This window comes from Aquarana catesbeiana, linkage group LG01 (assembly GCF_042186555.1).
Source record: "Aquarana catesbeiana isolate 2022-GZ linkage group LG01, ASM4218655v1, whole genome shotgun sequence".
In the NCBI taxonomy this organism is placed as follows: domain Eukaryota; kingdom Metazoa; phylum Chordata; class Amphibia; order Anura; family Ranidae; genus Aquarana; species Aquarana catesbeiana.
The window spans coordinates 731,662,442-731,682,410 of record NC_133324.1 but is presented as its reverse complement, the minus strand read 5'-3'; the positions used below and the strand labels follow the sequence as shown (position 1 = coordinate 731,682,410).

The 19,969-nt window shown below is 43.2% G+C and overlaps 1 protein-coding gene across 4 annotated transcripts in view; it reads left to right on the top strand.

Moving 5' to 3' along the window:
* Nucleotides 1-7,310: 7,310 nt before the first annotated feature.
* Nucleotides 7,311-19,969, top strand: part of TTC29 (tetratricopeptide repeat domain 29) — a 416,217-nt gene continuing 403,558 nt past the window's right edge. For 3 of the 4 annotated variants that reach the window (XM_073604698.1, XM_073604674.1, XM_073604689.1), the window contains exon 1: nt 7,347-7,443. The gene's annotated coding sequence lies outside the window, so the exon portion shown is untranslated. Of the gene's footprint in view, nt 7,444-19,969 lie in introns of all 4 variants that reach the window. The other variant, XM_073604681.1, reaches the window with a different exon arrangement.

The following is a 19,969-nucleotide window of genomic DNA, read 5'->3' as shown; positions in this document are numbered from 1 at the left end:
ATCGCCTCCCTTCAGAGACTGGCCCGCAAGGCAGTATGCCAACATGATAATGACCCAAAACACCCCTCCAAGACGACTGCTGCCTTGCTAAAGAAGCTGAGGGTAAAGGTGATGGACTGGCCAAGCATGTCTCCAGACCTAAACCCTATTGAGCATCTATGGGGTAGCCTCAAATGGAAGATGGAGGAGCGCAAGGTCTTTAACATCCACCAGCACAGTGATGTCGTCATGGAGGAGTGGAAGAGGACTCCAGTGGCAACCTGTGAAGCTCTGGTGAACTCCATGCCCAAGAGGGTTAAGGCAGTGCTGGAAAATAATGGTGGCCACACAAAATATTGACACTTTGGGCCCAATTTGGAGATTTTCACTTAGGGGTGTATTCATTTTTGTTGCCAGCGGTTTAGACATTAATGGCTGTGTGTTGAGGTATTTTGATTGAACAGCAAATTTACACTGTTATACAAGCTGTACACTCACCACTTTACATTGTAGCAAAGTGTCATTTCTTCAGTGTTGTCACATGAAAATATATAATAAAATATTTTCAGGGGGGGTGAGGGGTGTACTCACTTTTGTGAGATACTGTGTATATATATATATATATATATATATATATATACATATATACACACATTAGACTGCCTGCCCTGTATATATAGTCTACACTGAATGCAGAGTATGTATATATATATATATATATATATGTATATATATATATATATATATATATATATATATATATATATATATATATATATATATATATATTAATACACTGCCTGCACTGTATATATAGTCTAAACTACACTGTATACTAAATTGCCTGCACGCCACTAACTAACCTGCTTCTAGCTAACGTTCTCTCATTCATAAGCATACTATATACGGCTGCTGTGTATTCAGCCTCATACAGTGTGGGACCTGGACTTAGCTCCCTAAGCCATGATTGGCTAAAGGCACCCTGCCTTTGGCCAATCATGGCTCTCACAGCAGAGCGTACTTTGATTGGCCAAAGCATGCAGGTCAGGTGCATGCTTTGGCCAATCATCAGGCATCAGTGCACTGTGATCTCGCAGTGCATTATGGGGCGTTTCGCGGCGCTCAAATTTCCCGCGAATGCCCCATAATGTTTGGGATTTGGCGAACGGGCGAACACCCTATGTTCTAATCAAACTTACATTCGACTCGAACATCGGGACCATCCCTACTTATGACATCATGCACAGCTCTCTCTCTCACACTTGTGAGAGTTTGCCAGGAAGGGTGGGGGGTTGAATCATAAGAGGACAAATGAGAGCTGCAGGGCTGCATAGCTGGAGGTGTGCCTCTGTGTGTCTGTGTAAATCCAGGAACAGCTTCAGATGCCCACAGTTAAAATGGATGCAGCCAGACTCAGTGGAGCAAGATTTCTGCAGCATTTTTGGCAAGTACAGAATCACAGTGTATATAAAATAATATGCAAAGTGGTTGGAAGGAAGCTTCAGAATGGCAAAGATGTTTTTATTACAAATTATGTGAGCAGACTGAGGTTTCTCTTTAAGGACCTAATAGACACCCATCAGTCAGGTGCCACACATACGTCATGAACGAAATACAATTTATTTTTAATAAATATATATGACTAACAGTTTTTTAACATGTTAAAACTTTGGGGAGAGGGGGGCGGAGCCCCTGTGCTCCTTATTGACTGGCCATCACTGGGAAATAGCAAGGGTTGACAAAGCATTTGCAGAGCTTTCAGTCAGCTTTGTTAAAGCTTTTGTGCTCCAGTCACACTTGTGCGATTTGTCATGCAACTTTGGACATCAAAATCACATGAGGATTCGCAGGCCATTCTATTCAGTAAAGCTTCAAATCACAGCGACTTTTGAAAAGGTTCTTGAACTACTTTGGTGCAACTTTTAATGCAACTTAGATCTCAGATCTTAGAAGTCAGTGAGCCAATGAGAAGGAGAGGGGGTGGGGCTAGGGTTTCCACCTCATCCCTTTAAACCCGAACACATATTAATTACACAGGTTCTGTGGCTGATTAAGATGTTAAACTCACTTAGTGCCTTATCTGCATTAAATTAGCCAAGGAAACTTATAATTAATATGTATAAACAAAAAAAAGGAGACAATACACCCTGCCTCAATTCTCCTATCTCAGTGCTTAGGGATATTAGGTATATGTAGATGGAAATGTGTTTAACAGCAGTGATTTAACCTCATGTCACCTAATTACAGAATGAGATGTCTCTCAGCAGCCACTTAGTAAAAAGCAAATTTTATATAGACAGATGTGTAAATGATCACCCTATGCGAACCATCGAACCATCAAAGCGGCGCTATTCTCAATCACAAACAATAACTAATACATAAATGTCTTTGTAAAGTGCAAGCAAAGAAATGCAGGCAGAAAAATTCCAGCAAAGGCACAAAAAAAGGAACTTGGTCTGGAGTCTCGTATATGGGTAGCAGATCTGATGAGTGCACCTTTCACCATCTGTTATGACACCCCGTGCTGCACACCCCCCCGCAAGGGGTTCTAACTCACCGGAACCAAAAGGTTAACAAGCCTTGGGTAATATCCTCACTCTGATTACTCCCGAGGTCCTCCAGGATTGGTAGTCAAAAAGCAGCAACAGTGTCCATATGTAAAGAAGAGACCCCAAATAGTCCAGTACCGTTTTGATAATTTATTGTAAATCAAAGAAACAAAATAAATAAAGTAAACTGAACGGATCTGTGGGCGCAAGTCCCTTCCAATATTGGCCCTCTAGCTTTCGGTCGGTTGGTAATACAAGATAACTCAAGTAACTCCTCCCGAGACATATAGGAGCGGGGTACAGGCTGGACGGATGATAAGCAGTCACAGCTGATCGGCACTTCCTCCCGCTGGTATCGGTCCTCACGTGATTACGGTTGCCGTGGGGTCACGCTTTGACTAGTTTCGTCATTCAGACTTTTTCAAAGAGCGTCAAAGAGATTCCGGTGAGTTAGAACCCCTTACGGGGGGTGTGTGCAGCACGGGGTGTCATAACAGATGGTGAAAGGTGCACTCATCAGATCTGCTACCCATATACGAGACTCCAGACCAAGTTCCTTTTTTTGTGCCTTTGCTGGAATTTTTCTGCCTGCATTTCTTTGCTTGCACTTTACAAAGACATTTATGTATTAGTCATTGTTTGTGATTGAGAATAGCCCCGCTTTGATGGTTTGATGGTTTGCATAGGGTGATCATTTACACATCTGTCTATATAAAATTAATATGTGTTCGGGTTTAAAGGGATGAGGTGGCAACCCTAGGTGGGAGCCGATTCTCGGCTCCGTGTCTGAATGGACACACAGAGCATCGTCTTGGCTCGGGTGGAAGGAGGGGCCAGGTGTGCTGGCGAGGGACCCAAAGAAGAGGAGGATCTGGGCTGCTCTGTGCAAAACCACTGCATAGAGCAGGTAAGTACAACATGTTTGTTGTTTTTCAAAACAAAAAAATTAGACTTTGGTATCACTTAAAGCCTGCTAGCAGCTTCTTGAATAGTACTTTAAATGCTTCAACAAAGCTCGCTGAAAGCTCTGCAAATGCTTTGACAAAGCTTGTTGTTCACACTGCTTTTATACAATCTGAAGCTCATGTGGTACAGACCTTTTTGAATTTAGTGTACTTAATATCACTTTAATGCCCTAAATTCAAAAATAATTACCTTCAGGTTGTGGGCAACAAAACTGGATATATTTTAAGTGGTTGTTAAAGTGTTACTAAACCCACAATAGTAAAATCAGACTGTATATGCAGTAACGCATGCTTGTTATACTCACTGTGGAACCTAAGCGGTTAATCCTGTGCATTGTGTAGAAAGGCTGTTTGATCCTGTATGCACAGATCCTACCCCCCTTCCACTGACTGCTAATAATTTCCTGATAACACAGAGTCTATGGAGTCGGGCTGCACATGCTAAGTTTCGTGTGTATTGCTAGTGTTTTTCTTTGTTATTTTTTTTTGGGAGAATGCATGTGATCTGCACAGAGCCAATCAGCATTGTCCAGACAGGGGCTCAGGGGTCCTGCAGCCTCATAGGACAGTCGGAGGAGAATGAAAACTCCTCCTACAAGATTTAAACAGACAGTGATAGAAGTCACAAGACTGCTATATACTGCTGATGAGAAAAGGTATTTAACCGTTTATATTTAATAAAATTGCATTTCCATGTTCTGTGTACTTTGGGAGATCAAATATAGTGAATGCAGGGTCCTGGGTTTAGTAGCATAATTTCATACAATCCTCAATGTTTTATAATAAGTGCCCCAGTGTGTGTGCTTTATAAAAAAAATGCTGCTATATACCTTATTTCAGAGCACCGCTCGGTGCTCAAGTGACCAGCCACCTCTCCCTTTTCTCGATCTGACAGCTGCAGCAGGAGCCGAGAATCCCCCGGTGAGAGGCGTCTGGTTACGTGAGCGCCAATCGGTGTTCTGAAATCAGGTATATAGCAGCATTTTTTTTTTCATAAAGCACACACACTGGGCACCTATCATTTTTAACCACAGAGCATTGAATGGAAATACAAAGTAATCTCAGTAGCAGGAGGGGAGGGGTGGGCACTGGTAGGAGCTGACAGGCAGGGAGGGAGAGGGGAGAGGCCAGAGGAGAGACAACAGAGGCATGTAAACTGACCACGGTGTCAGGGTTCAGCAGCCATGATAAAGATTTCATAGGGAAGGGCAGAACCAGGCAGGATCAGACAGGTATTTTAGGTGATAGAAGGGGCCAAATTACACAGCACAAGCAATGTGCTGTTATTCATGCTTTGGAGCAGAGGTCTCCAAACTGCAGCCTGAATGTGGCCCTCTGCTTGCCTTTATCCGGCCCTCAGGGGACTATTCAATAGGGTAGTATTCCTTCCACTGACACCAGAGATGGGGAACTAAGTTTCCCACTGGGGCACTATTCCTCACACTGACACCAATGATGTAATTTCTTTACTACCACTGACCACCAAGCCTATGGTGTTGTTTACTCCCACCGCCGATGCCAAGGCATTTTCAACTCCCACTGGCCACAGTCCAGCCCGCCTAAAGTTTGGAGGGAAGTAAACTAGTCCTTTGTTTTTCGAAAGTTTGGAGACCCCCGGCTTTAGAAGAACAGGATCCAATTTTTTTTTTTTTTTTTTTTTAGGGTAACAAACGCTTTAAGACTGACTAACTTGGGGTACAGAGACAGGCAGAGTGTTGGAATTCTCACGAGTGTCTTAGGCCTGTTCACATCTGTGCTCAGCGTGTCACAAAGCACATGTAAAAGAGTGACCTTTAAATACTTTATAACTGTTCAGTCCTGCTTGCTGCATCTTTAGAGCGTTTTGTGAAAAAAACATCTTTCATTGTAGACAATGGTATCGCACCAAAAACACAACATGCGTTTTTATTAGTGTGTTTTTTGAGTCATGTGTCCATTTTTCCCAAATGACTCAGGGAGAAAAATACATGCAAAACCCATATAAAAACCCACTATACATTGGTTTTAATGGAACGCATTAAGGCCCTCTTTCGCACTGGGCACGATTTTGCCACAATTTCAGGGAATACCTGTGTAAACTTGAGATCTATGGACCTCAACTCGCATGAAAGTCGGACCAAAGTAGTACAGGGACTACTTTGAAGTCGGTACGACTTGAAGTCGCACATATGATTGGTTATCATTGGAAATCATGGGGAACGACTTGTCATGCGACTAGGCAGTCCCTAGTCGCAGGACAAGTCACACAAGTGTGAAAACTGCGTTTAAAACAAGACTTTTTAAATAAAACGCCTATTGAGCTTTTTAACCACTTACAGACCACCCGACACAGGTTTAGGTCGGTTGTTTGAAGGAGGATATCGTTGTTATGGCAGCAGCTAGCTGCCATAACCCCGGTATCCCCTTCTTCAGTGGGCGGTCTGCTACAAGATAAAAGTGGTCTCTGCGGTGGATTCGCCGCGAGATCACTTTTATCGGTGGCGGGAGAGGGCCTCACCCTCCCGCCGCGATCAGGTGCCCTCCGCCGCTTACCGGAGCCATCGGCAGCGGCGATCGCGTCCTGTCGTTAGCTGTGCATGGAGACGAGTGAGGGGAAGATGGCCCCCATCCGTCTCCATACAACTGCTGGGCGGAAGAGTCGTCAAAACGTCACTTCCGCCCACAGCTCTTAAAGGGCCATTTTTTTTAAAATAATTTTTTTAAATGACAATTTTTTTTTTTATTGCATTTTAGTCTAAATATGAGATTTGAGGTCTTTTTGACCCCAGATCTCATATTTAAGAGGTCCTGTCATGCTTTTTTTCTATTACAAGGGATGTTTACATTCCTTGTAATAGGAATAAAAGTGACAATTAAAAAAAAAAAAAAAAAAAAACCAGTGTAAAAATAAAAAATAAAGGGTAAAATAAATAATATATATATATATTTTTTTTAAACACGCCCCATCCCGACGAGCTCGCGTGTAGAAGCGTATGCACACGTGAGTAGCTCCAGCGTATGAAAACTGTTTAAACCACACATGGGAGGTATCGCCACGATCGGTAGAGCGAGAGCAATAATTCTAGCCCTAGACCTCCTCTGTAACTCACAACATGCAACCTGTAGAATTTTTTAAATGTCGCCTATGGAGATTTTTAAGGGTAAAAGTTTGTCGTCATTCCACGAGCTGGCGCAATTTTGAAGGGTGACATGTTGGGTATCAATTTACTCTGCGTAACAATATAAAAAAAAAAATGGGCTAACTTTACTGTTATCTTATTTTTTTAATTAAAAAAAGTGTATTTTTTCCACAAAAAAAAAGTGTGCTTGTAAGATCGCTGCGCAAATACAGTGTGACAAAAAGTATTGCAACGACCGCCATTTTATTCTCTAGGGTGTTAGAAAAAAAAAATGTATAACGTTTGGAAGTTCTAAGTAATTTTTTAGCAAAAAAAAACTTTTTAACTTGTAAACCACACATCGCAGAAAGAGGCTCGGTCCTTAAGTAGTTAATGCCGTGGGCACCAAGCTTTCGGCTGTTACAGACCACTAAATTCACAATTTTGAACATGAATTGTACACACAATGTTCTCTGTGTACTGCTACAAAGTCTACGCGCCCTCTGAGCACTAATCTATGGCTGTCTATGACTGCTCCAACACAAGTCTATGGACGGTCTCTGCTCTGCCACAAGCTCTGGTGACTCGCTGTGCCTTCTCTCCTATCACAACCTGCAACGCTCTCATTGGGAGCTCGGTGCTTCTGCCGCGTCCACAAGAACCAATCAGGTTCACCTTTCCATCTGAGCGTGTTCCCACGCATGAGACCGAACAGCATTTGCATGAAGAAAGCGATTGGTTTAACCTTGGAGGGTGGGCGGGGAATACCTTCCTGGGAGTGTTGTGCGAGGTTGCCGTGGTTACCCGGTGTACACGTTCTAATAGGAGTATAGAAGCGGTGCAGAGACGCAGGTAAGTTACTTTCCGCTTTTACAATGGGAGCGAATATGTGTTGTCACAACGATATAAATGAGAGAAGCGGGGAGTGTGTCGGAGTTTGTTCATATCAGGCAGAAGTAGAGTGATAAGTGAGGGATGTGTGCAATTCAATAGAGAAGAATGATGTCACGGGTCACCCCATGATTCCAGGCTGGATTATTGTTATCAGTTCAAATTTTTTTTTTTGGGGGGGGGCATCAAATAAACCCTGCCTGCCCACTCGCTCACCGTCCCGCTAGCACTTTCTCTAGCCAGGTCCCGGCGGCTTCCCCTCCCAGCCAATCCAGTCGCTTCTCCTCCCAGCCAATCCGGTCTTAGGACCTGTTTCCTGTCCCGATTGAAGAAGCAGGAAGAAAATAGCGAACATTGATTCGCTAATGTTAGTGCAGTGCTCTGCTCCCCGAGCCCAATCTTTTTGAAGCCAATTAGAGCCTCGGGCTCTAATCATGTGCTTAAAAAAAATAAAAACCCCTGTAGATGTGTCCGCCGGGTTCCCGCGATCGCTCCACGCAGAGACAGAACGGAGATCTGTCAATGTAAACAGACGGATCTCCATGCTGTCTGGGGAGAGGAGAGCAATCTGTTGTTCATACTAAGTATGAACAACGATCGCTCTCCTCACCCAGTCAGTCCTCTCACCACACAGTTAGAAACACACATAGGGAACACAGTTAACCCCTTGATGGCCCCCTAGTGTTAACCCCTTCCCTGCCAGTGACATTTACATAGTAATCAGTACATTTTTATAGCTTTATAAATGACAATGGTCCCACAAAAGTGTCCGTCATAATGTCGCAGTCCTGATAAAAAATGCTGATCACCGCCAATACTAGTAAAAAAACAAATTATAATAAAAATGCCATAAATATTTCCCCTATTTTGTAGACGCTATAACTTTTGCGCAAACCAATCAATATACGCTTATTGTGATTTTTATTACCAAAAATATGTAGAATACATATTGGCTTAAACTGAGGAAATAATTTGCTTTTTTTTAAAAAAATGTAGGATATTTATTATAGCAAAAAAGAACAAAATATTGTTTTGTTTTTTTTCAAAATTGTCGCTCTTTTTTTGTTTATAGCGCAAAAAAATAAAAACTGCAGAGATGATCAAATACCACCAAAAGAAAGTTCTATTTGTGGGAAAAAAAGACATCAATTTTGTATGGGTGCAACGTCACACAACTGCGCAATTGTCAGTTAAAGCAACGCAGTGCCGCATCGCAAAAAATGGCATGGTCATTGAGCAGCCAAATCTTCCGGGGCTGAAGTGGTTAAGTCCAAATGTAAAATTCCAATTGCTTTAAAAATGTAACTGAACAAACTGATTTAGTGGTTAACCAAATCAGTTACATTGAAGACATGCTCCCACCTGGACTGTCAAGCCATCCAATAGCTGATGTCATCACTTGATCACTTGTGTAGCTCAGTGGCAACTGCAGGTCAAACAGAGGCTAAGGTGGAAGCTTCCTTGGCTGTCATGCACACTGAGCAGAAGAAACTGCTTTTAGGGGTGTCTGGCTTTTTTTTTTTCCAGATGTGCTTAGGCACAACAAGCGTTTTTTTTTTTGTCCAAATGCTGCTGTCAGGAGGAAAGGCATTTAGGAGAGCTGTGCAAATGCTCTGTGTGCATTAGGCCAAAAGGATTGAAAGATTTAAAGCATAATTAACTTCTTCAGCCCCGGAAGATTTGGCTGCTGAATGACCAGGCCATTTTTTGCGATTCGGCACTGCGTCGCTTTAACTGACAATTGCACGTACGTGCAACGTCGCAGCCAAACCAAATTGACGTCCTTTTTTCCCCCACAAATAGAGCTTTCTTTTGGTGGTATTTGATTGCCTCTGCAGTTTTTATTTTTTGTGATATAAACAAAAGAAATGCGACAATTTTGAAAAAACAAAACAAAATATTTTGTACTTTTTGCTATAATAAATATCCCCATTTTTTAAACCACTTGCCGATCAGCCGCTGCAGTTGTACTCTGGCAGAATAGCACGGCTGGGCGAAACAACATTATGTAATGTCGCTTCGGCCTGTGGCGAAGCCCACGGAGCCGATGCGAGTGCCTGGGGGTCACGAACACTGCTGGAGAACCGGGATCTGTGTGTGAACACACAGTTTCTGGTTCTCTGAGGGGGAGAACAGACATATTGTCTATTCATACAGAGTATGAACAGCGATCTGTCATCTCCCCTGCAAAGTCCCACCCCCCCCCCCTTCAGTTAGAACACACACTAGGGAACACGTTAACCCCTTGATTGCCCCCTAGTGGTTAACCCCTTCACTGCCAGTGACATTTTTACAGTAACCAATGCATTTTCATAGCACTGATTGCTGTAAAAATGCCAATGGTCCCAAAATAGTGTCAAAAGTGTCCGACATGTCTGCCATAATGTCGCAGTCCCGATAAAAATCGCAGATCGCCGCCATTACTAGTAAAAAAAAAAAAAAAATAATAAAAATGCCATAAAACTATGCCCTATTTTGTAGACGCTATAACTTTTGCACAAACCAATCAATATATGCTTATTGCGATTTTTTTTACCAAAAATATATAGAAGAATACATATCGGCCTAAACTCAGGAAAAAAATTTTTTATATATTTTTGGGGGATATTTTTTATAGCAAAAATTTAAAAATATTATGTTTTTTTTCAAACTTGTCGCTTATTTTTTGTTTATAGCGCAAAAAATAAAAACCACAGAGGTGATCAAATGCCACCAAAAGAAAGCTCTGTTTGTGGGGAAAAAAAGGATGTCAATTTTGTTTGCGTGCAACGTCCTACGACCTCACAATTGTCAGTTAAATGACGCAGTGCCGAATCGCAAAAAGTGCTCTGGTCAGGAAGGGGGTAAAATCTTCCGGGGCTGAAGCAGTTAAAAAAAACAAATTTTTTCTCAGTTTAGGCCGATATGTATTCTTCTACATATTTTTGGTAAAAAAATCACAATAAGCATATGTTGATTGGTTTGTGCAAAAGTTATAGCGTCTACAAAATAGGGGATAGATTTATAGCATTTTTATTATAATTTTTTTTTTTTACTAGTAATGTCGGTGATATGCACACACTCGTCCCTGTTCTGTCTCTCCTGCTCGCGTTCGCTCGTGGCCGGCGGTCATCGAGACTGTCGGCCACGAGCATCGGCACCCCCGTGTGTGCCTGCTATCCTGATCCCGTGAGCCGACGTATAGCTACTACGGTTCGTGCCGACCTGCTGCAGAAAAATGACGGCGGCTGGTCGGCAAGCGGTTAAAGGCAAACCTTTTTTTTTTATGTTTTGGATGGAGTGGAGAGGGATCAGGACCCCTGTCAGGAGATTCATCCTCTCTATTTGTCCTGTTTACTATTATCATTGAAAGGGAAAATAAAAAAAATCTACATTTTGGTATTTTGGGGGCCCCAAGGGATTCCCTTAATTTGCAGGGATTTCCTCACTTCCTGTTTGGCAATGGGACAGGAAGTGAAGGGAAACCTCTACAATGGGACACAGATGATGAAAACGAAATCTCTCAGGGGTTATATAAGCCTTCCTTGCTCCATCCAAATTATAAAAAAAAAGTTTTGCCTATCATTCCACGTTAATTCTGTTTTTATTCTGATCAGGAAAGCAGAAAGTTGTGCAATGATGATGTCAGATCACATCCATCTTTATTAAGGAGGAGCTCCAGGCTCCTTCAGGAAAAATTAAGTCAGCAGCTACAAATACTGTAGCTGCTGACTTTTCATATTAGGACACTTCCCTTTTCCAGGGATCCAGTGGTGTCCTCACCCGAGCCGATTTTTCAGTTGGCTATCGGGTGCTGCCACCGCCATCTTGACTAATGCAAACCAGCAGTGAAACCTTGTGGCCTCACAGCGGGTTCCCTATTGCGCATTCGCAATGTGCACTGCACTTTGTGAATATAGGCTGGCTGCGGGAGAAGGAGGGTTGGCAAACTTCCATCTCTGTTCGCTCAGTACCCGCTCCCCCCCAAAAGGTGCCAAATGTGGCAGTGGAGGAGGCAGATAAGTGAAACTTTCCCTTTTGGGTGGAGCTCCGCTTTAAAATCAGACCAAGCACACTGGAATCCTACCTAGGACCACCCACATTCTAAAACAAACATCCCAACTCTCCCGAATCTTGGCTGCGGCTCCCTGACATCCGCAAGTGCTACATGATATCCCTGCTGCAGGGCCGATCTTGGGCAGGTGTGCGTTGTGCTCTGCTGCACTGTTTAACCCTTTCATGACTAAGCCTATTTTTGAAATTTGGTGTTTACAAGTTAAAATCCGTATTTTTTGCTAGAAAATTACTTAGAACCCCCAAACATTATATATATTTTTTTAGCAGAGAATCTAGAGAATAAAATGGAGATTGTTGCAATATTTTATATCACACGGTATTTGTGCAGCAGTGTTTTAAACGCAAATTTTGGGAAAAGGGACACTTTCATGAATTTTTAAAAATCCAAACAGTAAAGTTACCACATTTTTTTTGTATAATGTGAAAGATGATGTTACGCCGAGTAAATAGATACCAAACATGCCACGCTTTATAATTGCACACACTCGTGGAATGGCGACAAACTACGGTACCTAAGAATTTCCATAGGCGATGCTTTAGATTTTTTTTTTTTTTACGGTTACCAGGTTAGAGTTACAGAGGAGGTCTAGTGCTAGAATTATTGCTCTCGCTCTGATGATCGCGGCGATACCTCACACCTGTGATTTGAACACCGTTTACATATGCGGGTGCGACTTCCGTATGCGTTTTCTTTGCTGCGCGAGCTCGCGGGGACGGGGGCGCTTTAAAAATGTGTTTTTTCTTATTTATTTTACTTATTATTATATTTATAAATTGTGTTTAAAAAAAATTTTTTTTTGATGACTTTTATTGCTGTCACAAGGAATGTAAACATCCCTTGTGACAGTAATAGATGGTGACAGGTACTCTTTATGAAGGGATCGGGGGTCTAAAAGACCCCCGATCCCTCCTTTGCACTTCAGAGTATTCAGATCGCCGAAAACGGCGATTCTGAATACTGTATATTTTTTTAAAACCGGCGCCATTGGCAGCCGAGTAAACGGGAAGTGACGTCATGACGTCGCGTCCGTGTTTACGATTAGGAGGCTGGAACGAAGCCGCTCATGGGTTCGTTCTAGCCCGCCCCCAGCCGCCGGAGGCAGCCGATTGGTCACCGGGCCTCCCGGAACAGGAGGCCCGGTAAGAGCGGCGGGAGGCAGCGGGAGGGGGGGACGTCCCCTCCCGCTCCCCCGGTATAACAGCCAAGCGGCTTTTAGCCGCATCGGTTGTTATACTCAGATAGCCGATCGCCCGCTCTAAACGACGGTACCGAGATGATGCCTGCAGCTGTATAACCCCGGAAAGCCGAGTATGCACATCTGTGTACGCTCGGCAGTAAGGGGTTAATTAGTGGCGCGGACGACGGACGGCCATACTCGGTACTAATTCACTGTAGTTTTGTTGCTGATGCCTGCTATTACACCTCCTGACTTCTGGATGCGCCGGCCCAGGCTGTGGGCATGGCTTGGGCTGAGGGAAGCTCTGGCTGACAGGGCTCGGTCTCGCTGCTCTGCCTCTCCACCTCTTCACCTCTCCAGAGTCCTGACTTGTCCTGACTTGTCCAGACAGAACCAGCCACAGCTTCCAGGACAGGAGACAGCAGCATTGAGAGCAGAGCAGGAGGGAGCGGCCCGCCCACCAACCGGTCTGTTCCATTTACATTGGCTCCGCCCCCTTACAGTGCGTTCTGCATTTGGTTGCTGCTTGGGGAAGGAGCTGGGTGCTGGTAGCTGCCACCAGCCTGCCTGTGCTACGTGAAGTGTTCCAGACTTCCACTCCAGGTCACCAGCTGTGTGCCTCTGTGTGACTGGCTGTGTGTCTGTGTGACTGGCTGTGTGACTGTCTATGTGACTGGCTGTGTGTCTGTGTAAATGTGTGAATGGCTGTGTGTCTGTGTGACTGGCTATGTGACTGACTATGTGACTGGTTGTGTGTCTGTATGACTGGCTGTGTGTCTGGCTGTGTGTCTGTGTGACTGCCTATGTGACTGGCTGTGTGACTGACTGTGTGACTGGCGGTGAGTCTTTGTGACTGGCTATGTGACTGTCTATGTGACTGGCTGTGTAACTGGCTATGTGAATGTGTGAATGGCTGTGTGACTGGTTGTATGTCTGTGTGACTGGCTGTGTGACTGGCTGTATGGCTGTGTGACTGGCTGTGTGACTGGCTGTATGGCTGTGTGACTGGCTGTGTGACTGGCTGTATGGCTGTGTGTCTGGCTGTGTGACTGGCTGTATGGCTGTGTGTCTGGCTTTGTGACTGGCTGTATGGCTGTGTGACTGGCTGTATGGCTGTGTGATTGGCTGTGTGACTGGCTGTATGGCTGTGTGACTGGCTGTATGGCTGTGTGATTGGCTGTGTGACTGGCTGTATGGCTGTGTGTCTGGCTGTGTGACTGGCTGTGTGACTGGCTGTATGGCTGTGTGATTGGCTGTGTGACTGGCTGTATGGCTGTGTGACTGGCCGTGTGTCTGGCTGTGTGACTGGCTGTGTGACTACAATGCTACTACAATACTTTTCTGACTCCACAATCCCTTTTACCATAAACTATTCTTGTTAGGTTTACTTCCCCTGAATCTTTCTAAGGCGAATAAAAAACTGTTAAGACATATCCTCACAGTGGTGGGGTGTTTAGTTGCACTCAGTGGTGTATTTTGGTTTTGTGCTGCCCCAGGCAAGACTAAAATTGGGCGGCTTCCTCATCAGACCTTGAGACATGACTCGCCCAGGTGCCACATGCGTTCACCTTTATTTTATTCTTTTTTTTTTTTTTTTACACTGTTGCTTTATTTTTTTTAGCACTTTTATTGCTGTCACAAGGAATGTAAATATCCTTGTGACAACAATAGGCATCTGATAGGTGCTCTTTATGGAGAGATCTAGGGTCCATAAGACCCCAAATCCCTCCTCTGCACTTAAAAGCATTCAACACCAAGATCAGTGTTTTTAAATGCTTTAGATTTTTAAAAACAGGAGCCGATAGTTTCTGAGTAAACCGGAAGTGATGTCATGCCATCGCTTCCGGTTTACTGTTACGAACAGCTGATCAAAGCCGATCCTGGTTTTGCTTGGCTTTTGGGCGGACGCTTTCTTTTGGGTCTCCTGGTGGGAGACTGATGGGAGAGCCCAAAAAGCCGCAGGAGGCGGCAAGAAGAGGACCATGTCCTCTCTCGCTGCCTGTAATTGCAATTGAGGACTCTGATTGCTATTACAAGAGAGCCGACCACCAGCTATAAAAAAAATTATCCTGGTAGAACCACCGAAAGGATGGGAAGTTGTTAAAGAGCCACTGCTGCCCTTCTGCCTGGGGGCAGCGCTGCCTTGCTTGCCTCGTGGTAGATACACCCCTGGTTGCACTCCCATTGGAAACAGAGAGATCGCCCCTCTTAGGCAGAGGCAGCATTGTATGCGAGAATTAAATATGTGGAATTAATGGAACTGATGATGGCTAGGCTCAGTGATACCCTGGATAATACTGTATGGGAACCATGCTATCTCCTTGACAATAAGAGGAGTTGGTGGTTACTTTGTCTCTTGATTTCTAGCTGCATCCTTTCTATCCTGTTCTCAACTTTTTTTTCCTTATCTGTTAGTGTTTCAGCGGTATACAGACTTACTACCTTTTATAACGTATTGGTATGATGTATGCTAATATAGTAAAACCTTGGATTGTGAGCATAATTCGTTCCAGAAACATGCTTGTAATCCAAAGCACTTGTATATCAAAGTGAATTTCCCCATAAGAAATAATGGAAACTCAGATGATTCGTTCCACAACATTTATTCAAAGGTCCTTTAGTTTATAGTTCATATAAAAAGATTATAGCAATGTAACCAGGTTGTGTAGCCATAAAATTGTCTATCCAAAAATGGAAGCCTCCACAAGGGGATTATAAGCAAAATTCATCAGGCGCTATAGAGTATAAAAGAAAATAGAGGCGCCTCTAAGTGTAGTAATATGGGTAAATTTAATGAAGGTACAACGTTTAGCAACTCACATGGTTGATGATGAAAAAAGACACATCTAATGCCGCGTACACACAAGCGGTTTTGCCGTCGGAATAAACTCTGAAGGTTTCTCCGACGGAATTCTGACGGAATTCCGCTCAAGCTGTCTTGCATACACGTGGTCACACCGAAGTCCGACCGTCATGAACATACAACACGTACTACTGGACCAGAAAAAGGAAGTGCGATAGCCATTGCGCCACCTTTTGGGCTCCTGCTAATCTCGTCGGAACAGCATACAGATGAGCGTTTTTTCCAATATGAAAATCAATTATTCCGCGCTTAGGACAGAAAAAAGGAACTGCAGCCCCCCGAAACACAGAAAATCACCTAGGTGAGATTCAAAATAACTGAGATACTCTAATAGGGGAATTGGCGCTGTTCAAAAAATGTACAAATGTATATTAAATAAGTATTAAATAAAGAAAAATTATATATACGTGACAGTACGCCAAAATGTAATGCTATGCCATAAAGTGCTACATGCTAAAAATGTGTATATCAATGAAATGTAATGCACGAAAAAACATACTAACAGTGAAATACAACATCAGATGACATATAATCTCAACCACTGTGAAAAGTGATAAAAATACCAAAATGGTGGTACTAAGTGTAAAAAAATGTTAAAAAATATATATTAATAAAAAGTAAAAAATAAAAAGTAAAAAAGAAAAAAATACTTTTACAGTGTCCTAGAAAAAATATATAAAGTCTGAAAAAAGTCTGTGATATATCAATCCAAAAAATCTTGATGTAATGCTGTGACAAGTGCTCCCCGTCTTCTGTTGCACCCCCAATCGTGCCCTCACTCACCAGAGCGCCTAACCCCTGCAGGGGTAATAGGCATGTAGGTTGGGATCCAGCAATGATGTTCCTTAGCGATCGGTGTTCCTCACCACGGTGTCATTTTCTCCTTTTCCAATCTGCCACTGATGTCCTCTCAGACAAAAGGAAAGCTCTTCATTCCTCTGGAGAACTGGAAAGAAGGCCAGCTATTACCCCTGCAGGGGTTAGGCGCTCTGGTGAGTGAGGGCACGATTGGGGGTGCAACAGAAGACGGGGAGCTCTTGTCACAGCATTACATCAAGATTTTTTGGATTGATATATCACAGCCTTTTTTCAGACTTTATATATATTTTCTAGGACACTGTAAAAGTATTTTTTCTTTTTTACTTTTTATTTTTTACTTTTTATTCATATATATTTTTTAACATTTTTTTACAGTTAGTACCACCATTTTGGTATTTTTATCACTTTTCACAGTTGTTGAGATTATATGTCATCTGATGTTGTATTTCACTGTTAGTATGTTTTTTCGTGCATTACATTTCATTGATATACACATTTTTAGCATGTAGCACTTTATGGCATAGCATTACATTTTGGTGTACTTTCACGTATATATAATTTTTCTTTATTTAATACTTATTTAATATACATTTGTACATTTTTTGAACAGCGCCAATTCCCCTATTAGAGTATCTCGGTTTTTCCAATAGTAATTAGTTCAGTCGTAAAAATGTAGAACATGTTCTCTATCTAAGTCCGTCTGAATTTTCGACAGAAAAAGTCAGGTGGGGCATACACACGGTCGGAATATATGATGAAAGGCTCCCATTGGACTTTTCCTGACGGAAATTCCGCTATTGTGTACGTGGCATAAGTATGCAGGCATCCGGGGTAAAGCTGTCCACATAGACCGTCCTCCGCACCTCCGGCTCTCACCACTGTCAGTCTGCAATCGTGACCGGAAAGACTACCCTGCAGTAGAGTGATCTGAAAGTGAGGCTTGAAACGCTTGTGGGTCGCAGAGTGGAAGGGATGACATCGATGGCTGCGAGGAGGATGGTTTATGTGGACAGCTTTACCCCGGATGCTGCATACTTAGATGTGCCTCTTTTAATCCTGAACCATGTGAGTTGCTAAATGTTGTACCTTAATTAAATGTAACCATGTTGCTACACTTAGAGGCGTCTCTCTTCTCTTTTCCATCAAAGAGTTTTTATTGAAGGTTAAAGAAGTTTAACAATCAAAGCCACCTCACATTGGTGATTTGCAACAAATGCACAAAATATTTTGTGAACATCAAGTATCTTATCCATCAGCTAGACCACCTTATAATAGGTAGGCTATGAGTTATGTTGGCTAACTGTGTAAACTGGGAGTATATAGGAAATTAGTTGCATTGAATGCTATCCAGTATCTCATCTAGTTAGGTATGTGGAACAAATTAGAATGTTATGACATACATCATATCTATCAGTTAGCTTTGAGATCTTTGATTTTCACTTTAAAAAGTAAGGAAGGAAGTGATAGAAGAAAGAGAAAGAAAAAGGAGTAGAGATAAAAAGAGAAGGGTTTGTTTATTAAGTAGAAGTGTCTCTCGCCCTGGTCTTTGCAGAGCACTGGAGCTTGACTTGTGGTGTGCAAGAAGCTCCTACGTTCAGGGCAGTGCTAGTTACTCATTAAGAGATCGTATTTTGATGTAACCTTAAAATGGAACCAGGGGGTCCATGTCTTGTGGTATCTTTCTATGTCATCTGCGGTTTGGGCCAGTAAATCTTCCATGAGACAGATCTCGGAGACATTCTGAAGCCACTCCTTTACAGAAGGAGCCTGAGTGCTCTTCCAACGTAGCGGTATCAGGGCCTTAGCGGCGTTCAGAAGGTGGTTTGTTAGAGATTTTTTATATCTTTTATGCGGGAAATTGGAAATGTGGAGTAGGCAGCAGGCTGCATCTAGAGTGATTCTGGTCTCCGTGATATGTCATATGGTGTCCCTCACCTTTGTCCAAAAGTCTTCGCGGCTCGGGCACTGCCACCAAATGTGTAGGAGAGTGCCTATCTCACTTTTGCATCTCCAACATCTATCTGAAGTCTCTGGGAACCATGCTTTAAGTTTATGGGGGGTGGCGTACCATTGAGTCAGAAGCTTGTACGCTGTCTCCTGTATTTTAGTGCTGATGGAACATTTATGTGCTAACGTACAAGCCGTCTGCCACTGATTATCAGTAATATCTTTCTGCAGTGTCCTGGCCCACTCTCTTCTGAATCTGTCTTCAGTTGTTGCAGGGAATTGAAGCCAAGAGTATGCAACAGAGGTCGTCTTTACAAAGTCGTCCCCCCTGTGGCATGCTGTCTCTAGTGGATTCATAGGTCTTTCAAAATGAGGATGTTTAGTCTTATCTGTGATGAAGCTGCGGATTTGAAAGTATGACCATTTAGGTAAATGGGGAAGGTTGTGATCATCTTTTATCGTTACATAGTCTTTAACTCTGTCATTTCTGAAGCAATCTCCTGCCGTCAATAGCTTTTGTGAGTTTAGAGACTGCAAGATTCTGCCCGTCAGTCCCGGGGTGAAATCTGGATTCTTTTGTAGAGGAGTTAATGGGCTGAGTTGTGTCGTTAAGTCAGATTTCTTAATCACCGTTTGGAAGGCCTCCATGGTGGTCCCTGTCAGTGGGTGTCTTTTTATAGAATGTTGTTGTTTTCCCCAAGGAATCCAAGGAGAGAACCTGAGTGTGCCTATGGTCAGTGACTCTTCCAATTTGACCCAGTCTTTTGATTTCCCGTGGCAGTGCCAGTCAATCACTCTAGTTAGATGCGTCGCTAGGTAATAGTTTTGGAAGTGTGGCAGCCCCATTCCGCCCCGCTCCTTGGGTCTAGTTAGAAGAGCAAATTTAATTCTGGGACGTTTGTGCCCCCAGAGGAAGTGTGCCAGAATAGCTTGTAATTGTTTAAAGAAGTTCAGTGGGATCCCGACAGGTAGTGATCTTAGGAGGTACAATAGTCGGGGTAGAATGGTCATTTTGAGAATGGCTGCTCTTCCGAACCAAGAGTAGTATTTAGAGTTCCAACTCTGTAAGTCTGAGGCAATGTTACGCAGCATAGGGGGGAAATTCTTTTCATAGGTTGTTGCCAGTCTCGAGGGCAGTGAGACCCCCAAATATTTAAGTGCACCCGTTACCCAGCGGAATGAGCAATTCCCTTGAGTTCTGGTAAGTACGTCTTCTGTCAATGTAACATTCATTGCCTCAGACTTAGAGTAATGGATTTTGAGGTTAGATATGTAGCCGTAATGTGCGAACTCTTTCAGTAAGTTTGGAATTGTGGTATGCGGTTTGGTCAGGAAAAACAGGAGATCGTCCGCATAAGCTGCAGTCTTGTATATTCTGTTAGCTACTTCGAAGCCTGAGATAGATTGTTTTTTGGTGACCTTTCTGATAAATGGCTCTAGTGATAGTATAAACAGTAGCGGTGATAGGGGACATCCCTGCCTGGTTCCATTTGAGATCTGGACCTTGTCCGACAGCATTCCATTCACTTTTATCTTGGTGGAAGGATTTTGGTATAGGGCTGTGATCCAGGTCATCATATGTGTTCCCAGACCCACATGACGGCAAACCACCAGCATGTAGTCC